At 42.5% G+C, this 17692-nt stretch overlaps 1 protein-coding gene across 3 annotated transcripts in view; it reads left to right on the plus strand.

Moving 5' to 3' along the window:
* The window catches only part of LOC122514038 (CUGBP Elav-like family member 4), a 486258-nt gene that overhangs the window by 44762 nt on the left and 423804 nt on the right, over positions 1-17692 (plus strand). For all 3 annotated transcript variants that reach the window (XM_043630660.1, XM_043630651.1, XM_043630654.1), the window contains one exon: positions 4461-4543. The gene's annotated coding sequence lies outside the window, so the exon portion shown is untranslated. The remainder of the gene's footprint in view (positions 1-4460; positions 4544-17692) is intronic.

The raw sequence follows: 17692 nt of genomic DNA on the forward strand, positions 1-17692 counted from the left end.
CGTCCTGGAAGATAACGCTTCGTCCTTTTCTTCCTTTTGTCTTTCTTCCGTTTTCTACTATCTCTATTTTCCTTTTTCCTTCTTTTTCTACCATTGACTCCCTCTTTTTTCCTTCCTTCTCAACTATATCATGTATACACAAAGAGACTCATCTCTTTCCTTTTCTCTCTCTTATATATATTTTTATTATTTTATTCTTAATCTTAACTTTTCTATGCGCGAGATTCTTTGCTTCCTGTTAGACCAGCACCGCGTCTCGTCTTAGATAACTGTCCGGGAATATTATAAATTTTCAAAACAGTACACTGGCCAGATAAGAACGGAATCTAAACGAGCTCACATTAACGCTACGGTACCGTCGAGTTTCTACCGAGTAGACCGAGGGTCCCCATAGTGATTGATAAGCTGATCCTTCCAGACGATAGCTAACCTTCTTGAGGGGAATGAAATTTAGGACACTCAAAGTACCACGATGTATTACTTTCGGCATACGATAACGAACACGTCGAACTAAAACTTTCTTTTTTTCCTTCTCCCTTTGCTCATTAGTAAAAATAAATTTCTCTAATCTCTCATTGTATTCAAATGGAGGTAGAAATAAATCTCGATAATTAAACAAATTGAAAACGTGGTCGGGTGGTTGCGCAGAGTTAACGTTTTATTCGTGTATCGGAGGAAGATGACCAAAAAGTCATATTGATTTCGGAAATGAACTTATTGTTCGTGTTATCGTTGGTAGTTTGCTTAGTAGATTCGATTGGAAGGAAAGACGAGAACGAGCAGTTTTCGGAACGTTCGCAGGAAGGCTCAACCTGCCATGGGAGTTAATTCGCCTGGGGTGCCAAGAGAAAGGGGACTATGATTCGGTACGCTACGAAGTTTTCTATTCGCGACGGTATCAGCCGTTGGGAATAGGAACGTCATGCGAACTGTCCCAATGCAATTAAGATAAGCACCGGCGATGTTTATAAATGTTTCGTTGAGCGCGCGTATTACGAGCAACACGCGACCCATACAGCCGCACCTTACACTCTTGCACTTACATTCTCGTATGATTTCACGAACGAAAACAGAAAGACTAGGAGGAAAGAAGCGTGGGAGGGTGTGGGTGCTGGAGAAGAGAATCGTGGCGCGTCTCTTCTATCCGAGAAAAAGCAAACAGTCGACGGCGTGACTACCCGCAGGCTACTGGTCCTTACAAACTTTCGGACGCCATTCTCCTTTTTGCTTTCAACCCCTCTTTTTTCTCCCTTTCTTTACCCTTTCGCGACGAACAACCTGCGTGTGGTTTAACTTCTGTCAGATTTCAAGTAATATTTTGCACAACTACAAATCATAAAAAAAAAAACAAATGATTCTTCTTCCTCTTGTTTTTTTTTCTTTCTATTCCTCTCTATATGGTAAAGTAATAAAAATGAATTTCTTTGCGAATTCATTTTGTAGTCAAATGAATGGGAATGATGTAACATTGAATTTGGGTAGAAAATTGCGAGGCAGTTCATATGACCGGTCATGGTAGGGTTTCGTGTTAAGGTAGACGTACGATTTGGTATTGCATGAAAAATTATGAGACCGTCTCTGGGGTCGGCTTCCACTATCATCGTCGTCGTCGTCGTCGTCGTCGTCGTCGTCGTCGGTGGTAGTATCATCGTTCTCTCCTTATCCTACCCCTTCCATTTGTGCTTCCTCGCCTCATCGACGTAACTCCTTGCTAAGAAACTGCTGCCGGCATGACTCTGGCTGGCATCCTCGTGAAATTGCGTCTTCGAAGCCTCGCCCTGAGATTAAAACGTCTCGGATTTCACGAGGCGGAACATGGAACGACGACGACGACGACGACGACGACGAAGGCAAGCGATTTAAATTTCACACGCTAGAACGACGCGACGGTGAACGTGACGGAAACGGATGCTTGACTCTCTCCCAGCTATGGGTTATTCGCAATTTTTCTTTCCGATACGATCGAACCTTACTACTTTTTCCATTTTCTTTTCTTATCGTGTTCTCCTTCTACGATAAGCTTTCTTCTTTTATTCTAGCCTTCTTTCCATATCCAATTGTTTGACCTGATCCACTTTAATTTAGGATACAAGTATTTTTATATCTAATGAAAAATATCCTAAATTTTGCTCGCTAGCGCAGTTTTTTATTATTTCATTTTATTAATTGTAACACGCTGATTTTTTGAAATACATTCATCAATTTTTGAAGGAACGCTGCTTCGAATATCCACGCTAATTTCATTAATAAATCATTCCCTTCGTGTTCGCTGATCATTTTTTCAATCACCCCGTCAAATATGCCACTTTTTTCTCTATTCTTTTTGCCCGTTTATTTCTACGAAAGTTACTGAATAATTAGATAAGAGGAATGAGTAAGTCGTTCGTGATAATGTTACACAAAACGTCTGGCACGTTTCTCGTTCATCGTAAGAGAGAGAGAGAGAGAGAGAGAGAGAGGAACTTGTCCAAGTGCACCCACGAGTCTTGTACAGCGCGTGCTTGCTTACATCCATCTCAGTGCGTTGAGATAGCGAAATGGCGATCAGATAGGATGGAGAGGCCCTTTGAATAAATCCTCAGACCGATAGGGAGGCGGTCCCAAGGGGTTTGCTCGACAATGCGATAGCCGATAATGGTCTGGTTCAAGCGCCGTCCAATTCTGAGGTTAATTACCATCGTTTTAACCCGTTGTCGTTTTCCTCCTCGTATCGGAACCAAATTCCTTCTTAAAATCGGCCAAACTTCTGCGATGAATTAATTTTATATCGATAATCGGAACGCGATATTACTACCAGTTGTAGTCTAAAAGTTTTCTTACTTTAAAATCGGATTTTAGATTTTTTTGTTTGCGCGAGGTCGTAGAATTATTTAATTATTGTAATTAAAAGGTAATAGTAGGTGGTTCGGAGAGACGTTTAATAGCGAATCGTAATTAAGAGAAAAAAAATACAAAGTTATTTATATCGAATGAGAGATAACAAGCTCTGAGTCTAACTAGTCCAAAGCTTGCGTGAGAAAGGCAATACGATGTACGGACAGGCTGTTTCCGTCGCAACCACGACGTTATTATCTTACCAAAATGATAACGCAAAGATCGAGTCTACGATCCGTACAATCGTACATCTTTCATGCTATATATATGTACACAGTGATTCAGATACTCCACGTTTCAAAACTTTGAATATGTTGTATTTCTGGATAAAGGCTGTCTGCGGCATTCATACTTTATAGGAAATAAAATAATAAAACTACGTAAAGCCGCGTCCAAATCCAATTCTCGATCGATCAAATATTTAGTTAAGTGGATCCAAATTTGTGCCACTTTTTCCGTCAGAACTGAAACTGTGTTCTGTACTCCGTGCTGTGCTGTACTGTGCTATGCTGTACTGTGCTGTGATGTGCTGCACTGTACTGTGCACCAATCGTCCCGCTCGATAACACGATAGCCGAAATAATTGAATTTACCTCGATTCAATATTGGGTTAGAGGTTGACTTGATTTCATCAAACGTTTTAGTCGTATATTAGGAGCCCTTCTTATTTCTATAATTCAAGGCACTCGAGCAGTGTTCGATACGCTTCAACGAACTCGCTTGGTCGTCGTAGTAGAAAAGGAGGAAATATCCTTCTCTCTATGTCACAAAGTTTCCTTTTTCCTTGGACTTCCGTATAAGAAAGGAAGACCATGAAAGAGAAAAAGATAGAGTGAGTGAGTTTATTTTCACGTGACACGCCCAAGCTTCGGTGAATTCGGTTCGGTCGAAACTGCGTGAGATGAGAACGTTTCCGTCGAATCGTTGAAGTAAATGGCACCGCCCCTTGCGTTACCAGCGATACACGTCCCTGGATGTTGTAAGAATTACGACGTAAAACTTGTTTTCCTTTCTTTTTCCTTTTCTTTTTCTTTCCTTTTTTTCTTTTAATGCGTCCCGTGACGGTAATTACGCAGCGAAAACTTTTCAACCGTCCCACCTATCTCTAATTACGTTAACACACTGATCCAAGTCACGTGATTCTTACATAAAGACGATTACGCTTGACCATCGAGCAGAGAAAGCAGCTGTGCCCGCCATTACTCTACGATGATCATCTTTCGAAAAATCAGGCTCCACCCTGAGTTTGCTCGAACGATTTCAACGTTCTAATTTTTATCCGCTCGGATCGACCAAATTGTAATTTCTACTTGCACGGGCATACCGTAGAGAATGAGTTTAGAAAATGGATTGGTGTTAGATAGAATCCGGGTATTTTTAGTCGTTCTAATTATATGCTTTTACCGCATCTTACGATAACGAATAGCACGAATAATGTAACGACCATTTTCGTGCCTATTTCGAGGATCGATTGAAAGTTCGGAAAGTATAAAACACAATGAAATGAAGTACAATTTGTAGAAATAATTAGACGCCATCTAACGATCGTTTATTTTCTTTTCAATTTGTTTGTGCGTTTGTTTCAGGGTGTGCATTTCTCACCTACTACAGCCGTGACAGCGCCATCAGTGCCCAGAACGCTCTACATGAGAAGCGGACTTTACCAGGGGTGAGTGATTACTCATTCGTCTATTTACAAAAGAATCCTAATTTTGCTCAAGTAACTTACATTCCGCGACATTATCTGAAATCAGGAACATATGATTTTTTTGTTATTTTATATTAGTCGATCAGCCGACAAGCAGTATAATTCGTAAAGTTAAAATAAAATATTCCAAGAAGTATCTCGTCATCGGTGGTGCACCCATTTACATTGCCATCAAGGGCACGAGTAAATTATGCATCGCGTAAGTTGGCATCGACCGATTAATTTGTTTTTTCTTTTTTCTTTTTTCCTTCGTTAAAAGTGGGTTACGGATAAGAAGGAGAAATCTGAACTAACATCTTACATTAATCGCGATTTAAATGATTCGAGAGACGATATTTCGAAGAAGGAATAAATTCGACACTTAAAATTCGTACTATTTGTTATATCGAATTTGATTCGTATACGTGGTACTAGCATCGATACGTTTAACGTTAATCGAAAACTTGACGAATATTAAACGCTCGACAGAATTTGAAATAAATTAAATGTAAGAAAAAAGGGGAAAAGGAGAAGAAAAAAAGGCGGAGATCTCGTGTCTCATTATTTCTCATTGCTCTCTAAGAGGATTATAAAGCAATGTAATATCTTGAGAAAATTTTTCTCTCTCCGGGACATATTTGTCGAGAAGAAAGTTAACCTCTTCGATGAGAGACGTTAACAGATACTTATCGTTGGAGCGCGCAGAAATCGCCGTATGGCGTTTCCCAGGATAATTCCGGCGATTCGTCGAGCGATCCGGAATATTAAAATGGCCTCGACGTGACAAGTTAATCTCTTAACGTCGAAAGGGTAGTTAGAGGCGCACTGGGGACGAAAAAAGGAAGGAAGGAAGGAAGGAAGGAAGGAAGGAAGGTGGGAGGGAAAGGAAAGGAAAGGAAAAGAAGAAAAAGGGTCGCGACGTTGATGGTAGTGGAAAAGGGCGAAGGGTGGACCAAACCAAGCACACGATGTATCATCGGACTTTCCTTTCCCTCCAATTGTCTCTCCTTTTATTCCCAAGACTCCAACACAAATGCCAGTGCTGGCTATACTTATCCTTATTTCCCGGTGTCAAGGATCGCTTTTGTCTACACCTACAACGTGATACGAATCTTCATTTTTACCTATAGCACAAAATTATATAGGAAGGATTTCATTAAACGAATAATACTAGGGTCCGAAATACGATACTCGATTAAGAATATTTTCTAATTATTATTTTCCCTTATCAAAATATACAATTTCTTTGGCTCGTGAACAGGGGATCCCGTAATTGATGGATGGTTGTTCGATCAGCCCAGCGCGAGTACGCGTTTGTTTTTCAATCGATAAAGTGTTATTATAAAAGTGTAGTGTTAGGATTAGTTTTTTGTTGCTCTCGAAAGTTTGACGTCGATCTTTGTCCCGTCTGTACAAAGCTGAAGGATAGCAGGAGCCGGCACTGAACGCTGCTTAACTGCCAGAGCAGTGCCAACACGCCCCTTCCCATTATCCGTTACTACCCCTTGGAAGTCCGTAGCTAGTACTGGCGTTATGTTTCGTTAATCTATCCCCGAAACAACGCTGCTACGGTCTTGGCACCGCTGCCAGCGGAAATCGTTTTAAATGTTATGCCGAGAGATGCGCCGGGGGCTCCGTTGAGTTATGACTTTATGAAGAGACCCGAACGCACCGTTCCGGCCGCGCGTTTCCGCATGCGTACGGTTCTATCTTCCTCCTTTTGTATCATTCTATTTCAGAGATGAGAAAAAAAAACGACCTATCCTACCCGTTATTCAAAACTTTTGTTAGTCATTTATTCGAAATTTCGTTCACCCACGCTAATGTTCCATTGCCAAAGCTTTTTCCCTTTTTTTTCCTCTTATGCATTTTAGTGAATGATAGTGGTATCGTTAAATCACTGACGGAGTAAACCATTTTTTACATTTTCTACCTGGTTTTACACTTGGTCGTTCCAAGTGTTGCGTGGGCTTCTTAATGAAGCCGATTAGTTTGAATTTTCAGCTTGCTGCCATTGTATTTCGCCAGCGTAATGATGATCTACATTCACCGGTCCGCGCACGTTTCTCTGCTCTGCCTATGCGCGTAATGCGCGATGGTCTACCCTTTTTGCGGCTCAGCCCGGTGTAATGACAAAATGTAAATTACTACGGGAACGCGTATAATCGAGCATTATCGCGTCCGATTTATGCGACCCTTTATCAAAATCCTCATATAAAAGGAATTTGTTGTAGGACCGATATTCGCTCACCCAGCCAGACTTTCAGCTTGATGCATTTGGGATGTGTCCTGTATTACGGTTATACGCCATCAATTTTCCGTTTATGATACCGCGCAGAAGAGACTTTTTGGGACATCGTTATTGACCAATGAATCATCCACAACAATTTCTTCATATGATTCACTTTTTCTCCTACTGTTATCGCAATTCTGAATTTTTCAACATTCTTATCAATGAAACGTTCATTAATCAAACTTTCCTTTTTCCTTTTTCCTTCCTAAATGCTCTTTCATTTAATAAAGCAACCAAAGATCAGACATTTTATGACGAAGCAAATCAAATGGGCTACGGTTTAGTGACTCGACGCCACTCAGTTATTATGAAACAATGACGTCGATACGACGAGAACGCATTAAAGGTTTCATTTTAGTAGCGATTAAACGAGGCCTATCGTAGGTACCTTTACGATCCTGTTTATTCGTCGATTGGCTAGATCAAAGTACTCATATCTGGACACACCTGAGGCCATAACTCGGGCCAAGCAGTCGAGTCTTCATAAACACGGATCTCAAGGCGAACACCCGCCAACTCCGTTAAACAAGCAATAACAATTGCTACGTTGGTTGGTAAGCTTGGCTATATTTAGCCTTGCTTACCGAGTTGCTTTGCACGTGTGCACGCAAATGTATTCAATTGTGTATTTTCCTTCTCTTTTGTTCATATTTTGCATAAATTTGAGCGTATTTTACAAAAAAAGATGACCATTCTGATGCAACGAATTTAATATCAAGATATTAATTTAATTATTTATTCAAAAACTGTTTGGTATGAGACGTGTTAATTCGAATAGATATTTTGTTACCGTAAATTAGATTTAAGTAAAACAGATAGCAAAGCAGTTGGAAACTCGAGGATTCTCGATTGGATACTATCGACTAACCGGAATGATATACTCGTAGGTTGTTGATAACGATCCAGGAGAGAGAGAGAGAGAGAGAGATAGAATGCGGATCGACGTTCAATAAACTACGCAATGGCGTGATCAGTAGGATCAGTAGGAGACACTACCGTGAACGATCCTTATCCATATCAGGATAGATTCGCTCGAAGGGTTTGATTGAACATTCGCGTGCAGGACGGTGGTCATCAACGTGATTATAACTTTCTCAATCTTTCTTCGTGTTCTCTTCTTTGGAAAATGATTGAGAAAGCTTAGCGCGAGAAGAAAATTGGATTTTTATTTAGCTAACTTTTCTCAGCACGCTCGATCTCGTTCAACTACTCCTCGATGATGAACGAAATTTCTAGAATAGAAAAAGGGCCAAGAGTATATATAATTCTTCATCCTTTTTGTGGATATAATTTTTTTATCGTGCGTTGCGTGAGACGGTATTCTTCTTATCATTCGATCCAACAAGTATCTTTTTCCTACCTTTCTTTCTTTTCTTTTCTTTTCTTTTTTTATCTTTCGGAGCTTCTACGTAACTGCGAGTTTCTCGTTGGTAACGTTTTGGTTCGATAAAGCTTTCCAAATTTAATTCATGTTTATTTACCTTGCCTCGGATACCCGGCCTTCTGCCTTAGCTGCGAGATGTTGATCTAGTCGGCCCCCTAACATTAACAGATCGCCAGATGTTACTACAGGATCGTCCATATTTGCCGTGTGACACGGGACTTGATGTACGCGTCGGAGTTCGTACATTCGTTTGGAGAAGATATGCCGCTTTGAGAAATATCGATCAGCTCGTGTTATCGTTTAAAGGGTAATTCCCTGGGCTAACTATAAAGCTTATATTACGTTTGGCTTAATGCGTTTAATGTGCCTCTCTTGCGCCAGTCATTTATTTTACATTTTATTGATAGCGTACCTGGAATAACGAGCTCCTCAAGTTAAACTTCCAACTCGCTTTAACGCGTTCCCTATCTAGCTTAAAGCTTTTACGTTGCAAATGATAATGTAAGCTCGCTTTCGAGTATATCATTATAATGTAACTTGTAAAATGAGCCTTGCTAATGTCATTTTAATATACATCGGTATGAGGATCGCTCGGACTGCTACGTTTTTCACGATACGTCGTTTATTGACAAACGGGTAGACGAATATTTTTTAAGCTTCTCGTGTATGCTGACTTCTGAATGTTGCTTCGTATTATCGAGCAGGTTTTAAACGAGTTACCAGAAAAAAGGAATAAAAGGTACTGTTTGACATAGTAGAAATTTGCATAAGTCAAGCGATAACCGAACGCATGCAAATGTTGTAGAAAAGTAGAAGGGTAAATGTAAAAAAGAAAAGAAAAGTACACACACACATATACACGTTATACTCGACAGGTAAAAGAAAAGAAAAGGAAAGAAATGATGTCGCGTTGGTGTCTGCTCTTAACCGAGCATTTTTAGCGCACTACTCTAATGAAGTTTTTGCGATGTCAAGAGCGTGCAATTATGCCACCCTCTCGAATCCGATGAAATTAAAGCGATACTCTCTGGCGTTCCGATCCGACATTCTCGAAGCATATGTAAATATTGAAATGAAAAGAAATAAAATAAAAAAAAAAAAAAACGAGAAAATATAGGAAAAGAATAGAAACGTAAGTTGAGAAAGGAGCGCTTATCAGCTGAGCTTTTCAACGTCGATGGCGTCGTTCCGTATAGGAGTTAACGACGACGGTTCGTTAAAGATAACGTCTACGGAAACTTATAATAGACGGTATAATATTAAGAAGAAGAAGCGGCCGCGATAGTGTCGTGAAACAATTACGAGAAAGTTTCGTCGTGTGTTTTCCTCTGCTCTCTTCGTAGCTACGACGAGTACAAGGGTGAACGGAAGGAGGAGAAGGAAGAAAGGAGAAGAAAAGATAGGAGGAGAGAAGAGAGGGTCGTGTCGTATTCGCGCAAGGCAAAGATACGAACGAAGAGAAGAATAAGAAGAGAAGATGGAGGAGTCTAAAGGAGGGATAGAAAAGAGAAATAGGAGGGGACTGTATGGAAGACTCCAAGAAGAGAAGGGAGGGAACTCCCAAGAGGAAGCAAGCACGAGTGGCGACGCCTCAGTGACCGAGCTAACTCTCTCTCTCTTCTTCTTCTTCTTCTCGTGGTGCTGGCGGTGCTGGCGGTGCTGGTCTGGTGCTGGTGCTGCTTTGGTGGCTCGCAAGCGCGAACCTCTCTCTTGAAGCCTCCTTTTTCGTCTACCACCTACCACGCGCGTTTCTCTACGCGTGTTTCTCCCTCCTTCCCTCTTTTTCTCTCTCTCTCTCATCCCTGCGCACAAAGATCGGCGCTTACTACTAACCCTCGTGGTGGGTGCCTCGTGGATCTAAGCTTTTGCCTCTTACGATACGGCCCTGAGAATAAGCCAGTCGCAGTTATACGCGCGCCCTTCCGTACCGTTCTCTTTGTCCTCATTCTTTCTTTTTCCCTCGCCGTGCCGAGAGTTCTGCTACGTTTCAAGAAGCTGCTGCTGCTGCTGCTACTGGTTTTGGTGCTTTTCGCGACTGTGTCGTCATTCGCGTGCCTTGCCGCAAACGAAAAAATAAACAAAACGAAACAACCGCGAAACGACTTTACTTTCAATTCACCGTTTTTCTTTTTTTTCCTTCTCTTTTATTATTATTTTAATTTTATTTTTATTAGTTCGCGGCGGTCGTTCCCTTTTCCAATCCTCATCCTAACTTTCTTCCTGTATTTTCCTCACACGTGCGCGCTAACTCGCTTCCGATGATGACATAAGTCTTTCTCGGTCTTGCGAAATAACGATGGTGTATTTCTGGCGATCAAGTCACCGACACGTGCTTCTACTTGTGCTACTGCTGCTGGTGCGTTCCATCTAGCCGGATGTTTCGAACCTCTTTTCGCAAAACCAGTTGCATCGTCACGAGTGTTTTGTTTACGCGCTTTCGTAAGAAAGAGGGGTAGAAAGAGGGAGAGAGGGAACGAGCAACGCAAGTGTGTGTGTGGGTGTATTTCACGTGATTCTGCGCAGTGCCGAAACGTAAGCCGGTCAGAAATTATAACCGAAGCACGTTCTCAACTCGAGTCGTTCTTAGTTTCGAAAGGGAAAGGATAACGGTCCCCTCCCTCCTTCTCCCCCCCCCCCCCCCCCCTCCCTCCCCCACCCCCCCCTCCCCTCCCCCCCCCCCCCCCCCCCCCCCCCCCTTTCTTTTTTCTTCTTTTCCCATGGTTCTTCCCCCCCCCTCCCCCCCCCCCTCTTGCGCTCGTCCCTTTTTTTTCCTCTTCCGTCCCTTTTTTGCACCTTTCTCCCTTCTCTTTCTATCTTTATTTTACATAACCGTGTTTTCTTATTCTTAGTCAAATTGTCATCCATCGTTATTCAAAGTTCTTTTATCGTTTTGTTTCTATTTCAAACGTGTGAAAAAGTGTGATCGTTTGCAAGTGAAGGAATATTTTGAGTTGGTTCGACGTATTATTCATCGATCGTAGGATCATCGTCCACGAGGATCAACCATTTGTTCGGCCGAAATATTTGAGGCGAGGAAAGCTGGTCGACTTCATCAGTTATCCGGAAATTCTTTATCTCTACGATGAACTTCTTATGGTACGAACGATTATTAATGTCTATCGATTACGTTTTAAGTAGGAAAGATATTAGCTTTGATATTTTATAACCACCATCCTTAGCTTCGTTAAGTTTCCCTACTAATTGGAATATCACTACTTGGTGCTTGTCTCATCGACCGCCTAATATTCAAATTGTCGCTTGTAACAGCTGCAAGTCGTTACCTTTATGGCTCATTCGGAGGCTATTAATCGTGTGAGTGCCGGAGGGTGCTCTTGTCGTAATACGAAACTATTGAGGATATATATTAGCAACTTTACTAAATACTGTTATGACATATCGATTACTACACTCCTTTATAGTAATTTCGAGCTTTACCAGCTTCCAGGTACAAATCCTCTCATTTGTGAAATAATAATAAATTATTTCATTTATGTTTTTACGTGTTAAATAATAATCATTTGTTATTGGATAAAGAAGTAAAGTAGAGAAAAAGTTAGTCGACTTTGCTTAATTATTGCGATAGATCGAACCCACCTGTGTCTTGTACGATCTTAACACCTTTGTTCGCGCGAACCAATGACCTATCGTCGCCAAATGGAAGTCCATTCCGATCACTCCTCCGCACGTCGTCCATTCCCATCGTTCTTCTCAAGCTCGCCCATTTTCAAGAATCGTTCGAAAGAAATCTCTTCGGGGGTAGGAGAAATTGGAGATGGGAAAGCTAGCAGGATAGAGAAAAGAAGAGCAATAGAAGAAGAGTTTTTCTAAGGCGAACACCACTTCCCTGGAAGAGGCTTCTTCTTATTATTCTTCTTCTTCTTCTTCGTCGTCTATTTATCATTGCCCTTTTCGCGGACCCTACTCTTTTCTTTCTCCCCTTACGAGGTAGGAGGACAACAAAGAGTATAGGAAGGATAATGATGATGGTAGTAGGTTCGTTCGGTAGCGAGAAGACTGACGTGGTCTTAACGTTCCTCGGTAATTAATCGTTCGTAGAAAATAAAAGGAGGAAAGGGGCGGGACGTAACAGATTCACCTAGGCCTCTGTTCGCATTCCTCTATATCTATCTATCTCTCACCCGAGCCGGCACCTCGAAGGGCTGTAAGGTCGAAGGGAGAAAAGAGTAGCGGCGGTCGAGGAAAGGGACGAGCAGGCTAACGGAGGGCTCGCCTCGCCACGACGTGGAACTACTTTACGGGAATATCACTTTGATCCGACGCTTCCTTGAAACGATGGACCGCGCTCGGTAAGAGTACCCAGACTGAATTTAATTAGGGCTCTTAACTTGCCGGGTCGAGAGCATGACGGGATGCCGTTGATAGAAAGAGGGCACCAGTCGGCGTGCCCAGTTGCGCGCCCGCGTTCGCGCGCTAACACTGCTTCCTAGCGTTTATGTGGGTACGTGTAACGGCTGAACAAGGCTGAGGAAGAAAGATAGCAAGGGGTGAAGAACGAAGGCGAAAGAGACGGAGATAAATAGAGGCAGGGCGAACGGTAAAAGCTTGGATGAAACTCGACCGGGGGACGAAAGGAGTTGCAGGGGGTGTGTACGGTCGAAAGGGAAGGGTCTACCCTTTGAGGGCATGACTCTGACGCAACCTCCTCATTCTCCTTTTCCTACTGCTCCTACTACTACTCCTACTCCTACTACTACTACTACTACTATTACAACTACTGCTGATGACGACGACGACGACGACGACTCCGGATGACCCGATTGTCATGCAAATCACGATACGAAGCAGTCGTTATTGAGTCCACGGCTTCGTTCGATTTACGAATGTCGCTGAAGAGAAAAAAAAAAGAGAAGAAAAAGAAGAAAGACGAATCGAACGATTGGTAACAATGATGATACGCTTGGTAATTACAAGGCATCGAGCGTATACCAAAAGCCACCGTTCTTTCGTATTATTTTCTTACCCTTTTTTGCGCCAGTTAATTCGTCCGGCAGGCGCGGTTTCCGTTTCACCCCCCTGTCATTTTATTTTTCTTCTCGAATGTATAAAATGATGAAATGTTAAAATTTAGGAAAAGCACAAACACGGGGACGGGGGGGGGCGTATGTTTCATACGCTCGAACGCGTCTCCTTTACGATACCGCAATAGTTCTAACTCCAACATGTCGCTCGCGATTTCTGATAGTACCATCTCGCCGTTCCGAGTTCTGAATCCGAAGCAAAGAATTAAGAACGATCGAGAAACGGAAATTGAATGCACCCATCCGGCGGAAAAATAATGCTCCACTTTTCCAAGTTCGATCTTGGCTGGAGCTCGTTCGTCTCGAGCTGTCTCCCCTACGCAACGATCTTCGACTACCCTTCGTCGTGAACTCTTACTACTCGACCCTTTTTTCTTTTCTTTTTCTTTTCTTTTCTTTTTCTTTTCTTTTCTTTTCCTTTATTTTGGAATAACCGCGAAAACGTTTTGTGTATGTATTTTTCCGTCTAAGTGTTCGTAACCCACGTACTGCATACACCGACACGTATCACGCTTGCACGATTTTTTTCTTTTCTTCCTCTCTCCCTCTCCTGTTCTTAGCCTCACGTGGAAATTGGAAAAATTTTATTTGACCTGCCGCGCTCGTGAAAGACATCGAAATGGGGAAAATAGGAATTGCGCTAAAGGAAAGTCTTTCTTGCAACGGTGGAAACAGGGCTACGCCCCTCGTGACCAGTACGAGACCAAAACTTATTTCTACGGTGGATCGTTGAGAAGCGAGCACCGTTCGGTGGCTAGTAAAAATGTACTTACGAACCAAGCAAATTGCTTAGAGACGATAAGGTTGAGAAGGAATGAGAGAGTATATTCGAATAGAAGATGGAAAAATGAGAATGAAAATGAAAATGAAAACGTACTTTTTTCTCTCTCTCTTTCTCTTTTTTCATAGAGATGAAAGATGAAGAGTTCATTGAAATTCGTATCGTCTGTAAGGTATAGGATTGATAAAAAATTTCGTGGATTCCGATGCGAAGCGCTTAATGCATTTCAAATGCGGTGGTACATAAGTACGCGGCTGGAATCGAGCTGTTTTGAAGTATCACTAAGAATAAAGTCGTGCCTGACGCGAACCCATCTTAGCTGCCATTAAACGTTATCAATGCCAGACGGTTGCTTCTCGCTTTAGATATTTCGCGAAGGTAAGTCCGAATCGCTGTACTAAAGAATTATGGTCGACACTTATTCGTCAAAATAAAAATGAAAATGAAAATAAAAATAAAAAATACAAAATACAAAATATCAAATAAAATTCAATACTCGCGCGTGAATTATTTGAAATAGAGTATCAAACGAGGATAAAGGATTAATCATTTTTCTCGACATTAGCAATAAAGAAATATATAATAATAAAACATAATAGGAGATATTTATTGGTCCCTTATAAATATGAGACGCGTAGCGAGAGGAAGAGAGTAAATAGTGGAAAAATATTCAGCTCCGGGACTTTTTAGTTTTATCAGCGATAGGTCGAGCGCGCGAGGAGGCTTCTATACCTAGAAAGGTAGGAGGGTGTTAGTGGAAAGGGCGGAAAAGGCGTCCTTCCTCATGCGTTTAGGTATTGTTGGCGGTATCTCAGGCAAGCAGTAGCCAGGCTTTGTGTTTCTGCCCCAGTTTCCGTGCAGGCCAGACACACGGGTTTGGGAAGTACATAGTACCGTCGTCGGCATAGGGTTCGCGGGGGTGCTGGGGGGAAGAAACGGGCGAGTGTCGGAGGCGAGGAGGCGAAGGGCTGGCACTCGCGATAAAACATTCACACCGTTTCTGGCTACCTTCATCGTTGGATCTGAACGTGCACGAACTGTTTTACGCGTGGACGTTGCTTTATATGTCTGCATATTCCATGTATCTATACGCCTATCTATATAAATATACATATCATAGCAGCTTGGCTTAAAAATATCCTCTATATACGTAATAGTAGAGAGGGAGAGAGAGAGAGAGCGAGAGAATACACGGTGTAGTGTTCTCGGGATAGTGGTGTTGGTATTCGTCGGCAAGCATACATACTCTTTCTCTCTCTCTCTCTCTCGTACGGCCTGAAATTTTCTGCCGGCTCGCTGCGGACCGGCACGATCATGCAGCAGTTTTATGCTTTACGAGATTTTCCCAGCGTCCGTGTTGCGCGTTTCACTTCCAACTACTGGCCGGATCGATCGATTTCATCCCGCCCCTCCTCCTTCTCTCTTCTCTCTCAGTTTATCCCTCACCCCTTCTACAGCTTCCAATACGTTTCGCGTACGACGTTCGTGATATTCCCTGAATTATATCGGCCGCAACAACGATTGAAACTATACGATGTCGTTATTTTTAAACGCGTCATAGGAAGAGGAAATACGCGAAGTGTTGGAAAGAGAGAGAGAGAGAGAGAGAGAAAATATATTCGCGCGGTCGGTTATCCCCGTCTCTCTGTTTTCCCTCCTATATGTTAGTCTCTTCTTTTCTCTTTCGTAACGTCGTAACGCTCTACGGATTGTTCCTTTCTTAAGATCCGAGGAATTAAACATGAGACAGCTACTACCAGAAGCTTTCCAACTACCAAAAATTATACCCCAGTGGATAGGGAATCAACGGGGGTTCTAGGTAGGGAAAGAAAAGAGGGTGAAGAAGTAAGAAGAAGAATAAGAAGAATAAGAAGAAGAAGAAGAACACTTGGACCGAGCGAATCCGAACGGACTGGAATTGCACGTTGCTCCTCCCGAGCGTCTTTTGCCCGGTAGCCTTTGAAAGTTCTCTCATTTATGTCTAGGCGGTGCCGAAGTACGACGCGCCCCGTGTCGCTCGTTTTAGAGCCCAAATCTCCGTCGAGAATTTTCTTTCCTAGCATTCCCGAACATTAGCCAGCGTCCTTTCTACTAACCTAACCTAACAGAAGAGAAAGCAACTGCGGAAAGATAAAGATAAAATGTAAAAGAGAAAGAAAAAGGAGTAAGAGAGAGAGAGAGAGAGAGAGCGGGAAAGAACCCTTATGATATCTTTTCATCCGGAACGAAGGGCTAAAGTTTGCAACTCGATTCCGAGAAAGGGTCAGGCGGAGGGCATAATTTCAGTAGAGAGGCTATGACGAGTCAGCCAAGTTGGCCACCTTCACAAGACACTCTCAAAGACTCTTCCGCTAATTTGATGATCCTCCAAAGGCCCAACTCGCAATCTGCCGCTCTCTAGTAGACATGGACGTAGCCGATCTCGCTCAGACTCTGTCCCGGAGGAGCTAACCGTCGAGCCTCTTCACTTTCTACACCCCCTATGCCACCCTTACTCCCTTCTTGCCCCTATACTTCCTTACTCTTGCCTCAACTCTCTACTTCCAACTCTTCCTTTTCCCTTACCTCGTCTTCTTCTTCTTCTTCTTCTTCTTCTACTTCTTCCTCATCTTCCACTACTCTACCCTCTTCTCGTGCATCGAGTTAAAAGGGCAGCGCATGCTAAGGCACTCGAGCAGATACGAAAATTACGCGCACCTTCAGAAATCTATCTTCTCTTCCCGTCATATACCTTGGCTCATAAATCATCTCTCCCTATCTCTCCCTTTCTTCTTTCATCCTTGTTAACTCGATCGATTTATTTCGTACGGAAGCTTCCTTACTTAACAGCGGGAAATAGCAGATCTCTAATTTTCCAAAATATATTCCAACTATATCTTACATATATTTTTATAATACTTCTTAATTATAGAAAAAGAATAATCAAAATAGAACTATAGGCGAGTATAATTCGTGGGTATCGTTTCCGTACTACAATATAAAATCTTTCTAATGTACAAAGCTTGAAGTTCCATTGGTTTCGGATCGCCATCTATTAGGATTAGTGAGTTGAAAAATGTGCAGCTACGTCCGTTTTCTCTCCTTAGATTACGTGCTAACTTCGAAGAGGATTGCTCCTTTTACAAGGGCCGATGTAGGAAAGTTATCCACTTTGAGAATCGTGCAGATCGTACTTCTGGAGTAGATAGTCTCAATGCAAGGAAGGACTATCGGGTAGGAAAGCTCTGAAACGTAGAAGGTGCCTGTAGAAGGTAAAGAGGAGAGAGAGAGAGTTAGAGAAAGGGTGGATGGTTGTACGAGCAGAGAGAAAGGACAAGAAGGGGAAAGGTTGAGGAAGGGCGAAGAGGTAGATACAGAGAGAGAGAGAGAGAGAGAAAGAGGGCCGTTGGAAGAGGAGCTGGGTCAGCGTCACCGGAGTGTATAATTGGCTTGATTGTCGGGTTCTAATCTGGTTCTCCTTCTGCTTTCTGCCGGAGAAAGGACGTGTCCGGCTTGCTGCTACTGGCATAAAAGGTACCCGAGAAATGCGAGAGGAACGAACGACCCGCTTTTCTGCTCCTTTTACTTATTTAGAAGTCTCCGTTCTACTACTCCGAACTAGGCTAACATTTAAAATCATACGCGTTTCTTCCTA

This window comes from Polistes fuscatus, unplaced genomic scaffold (assembly GCF_010416935.1).
Source record: "Polistes fuscatus isolate 324 unplaced genomic scaffold, CU_Pfus_HIC Scaffold13, whole genome shotgun sequence".
Taxonomy (NCBI): Eukaryota; Metazoa; Arthropoda; class Insecta; order Hymenoptera; family Vespidae; genus Polistes; species Polistes fuscatus.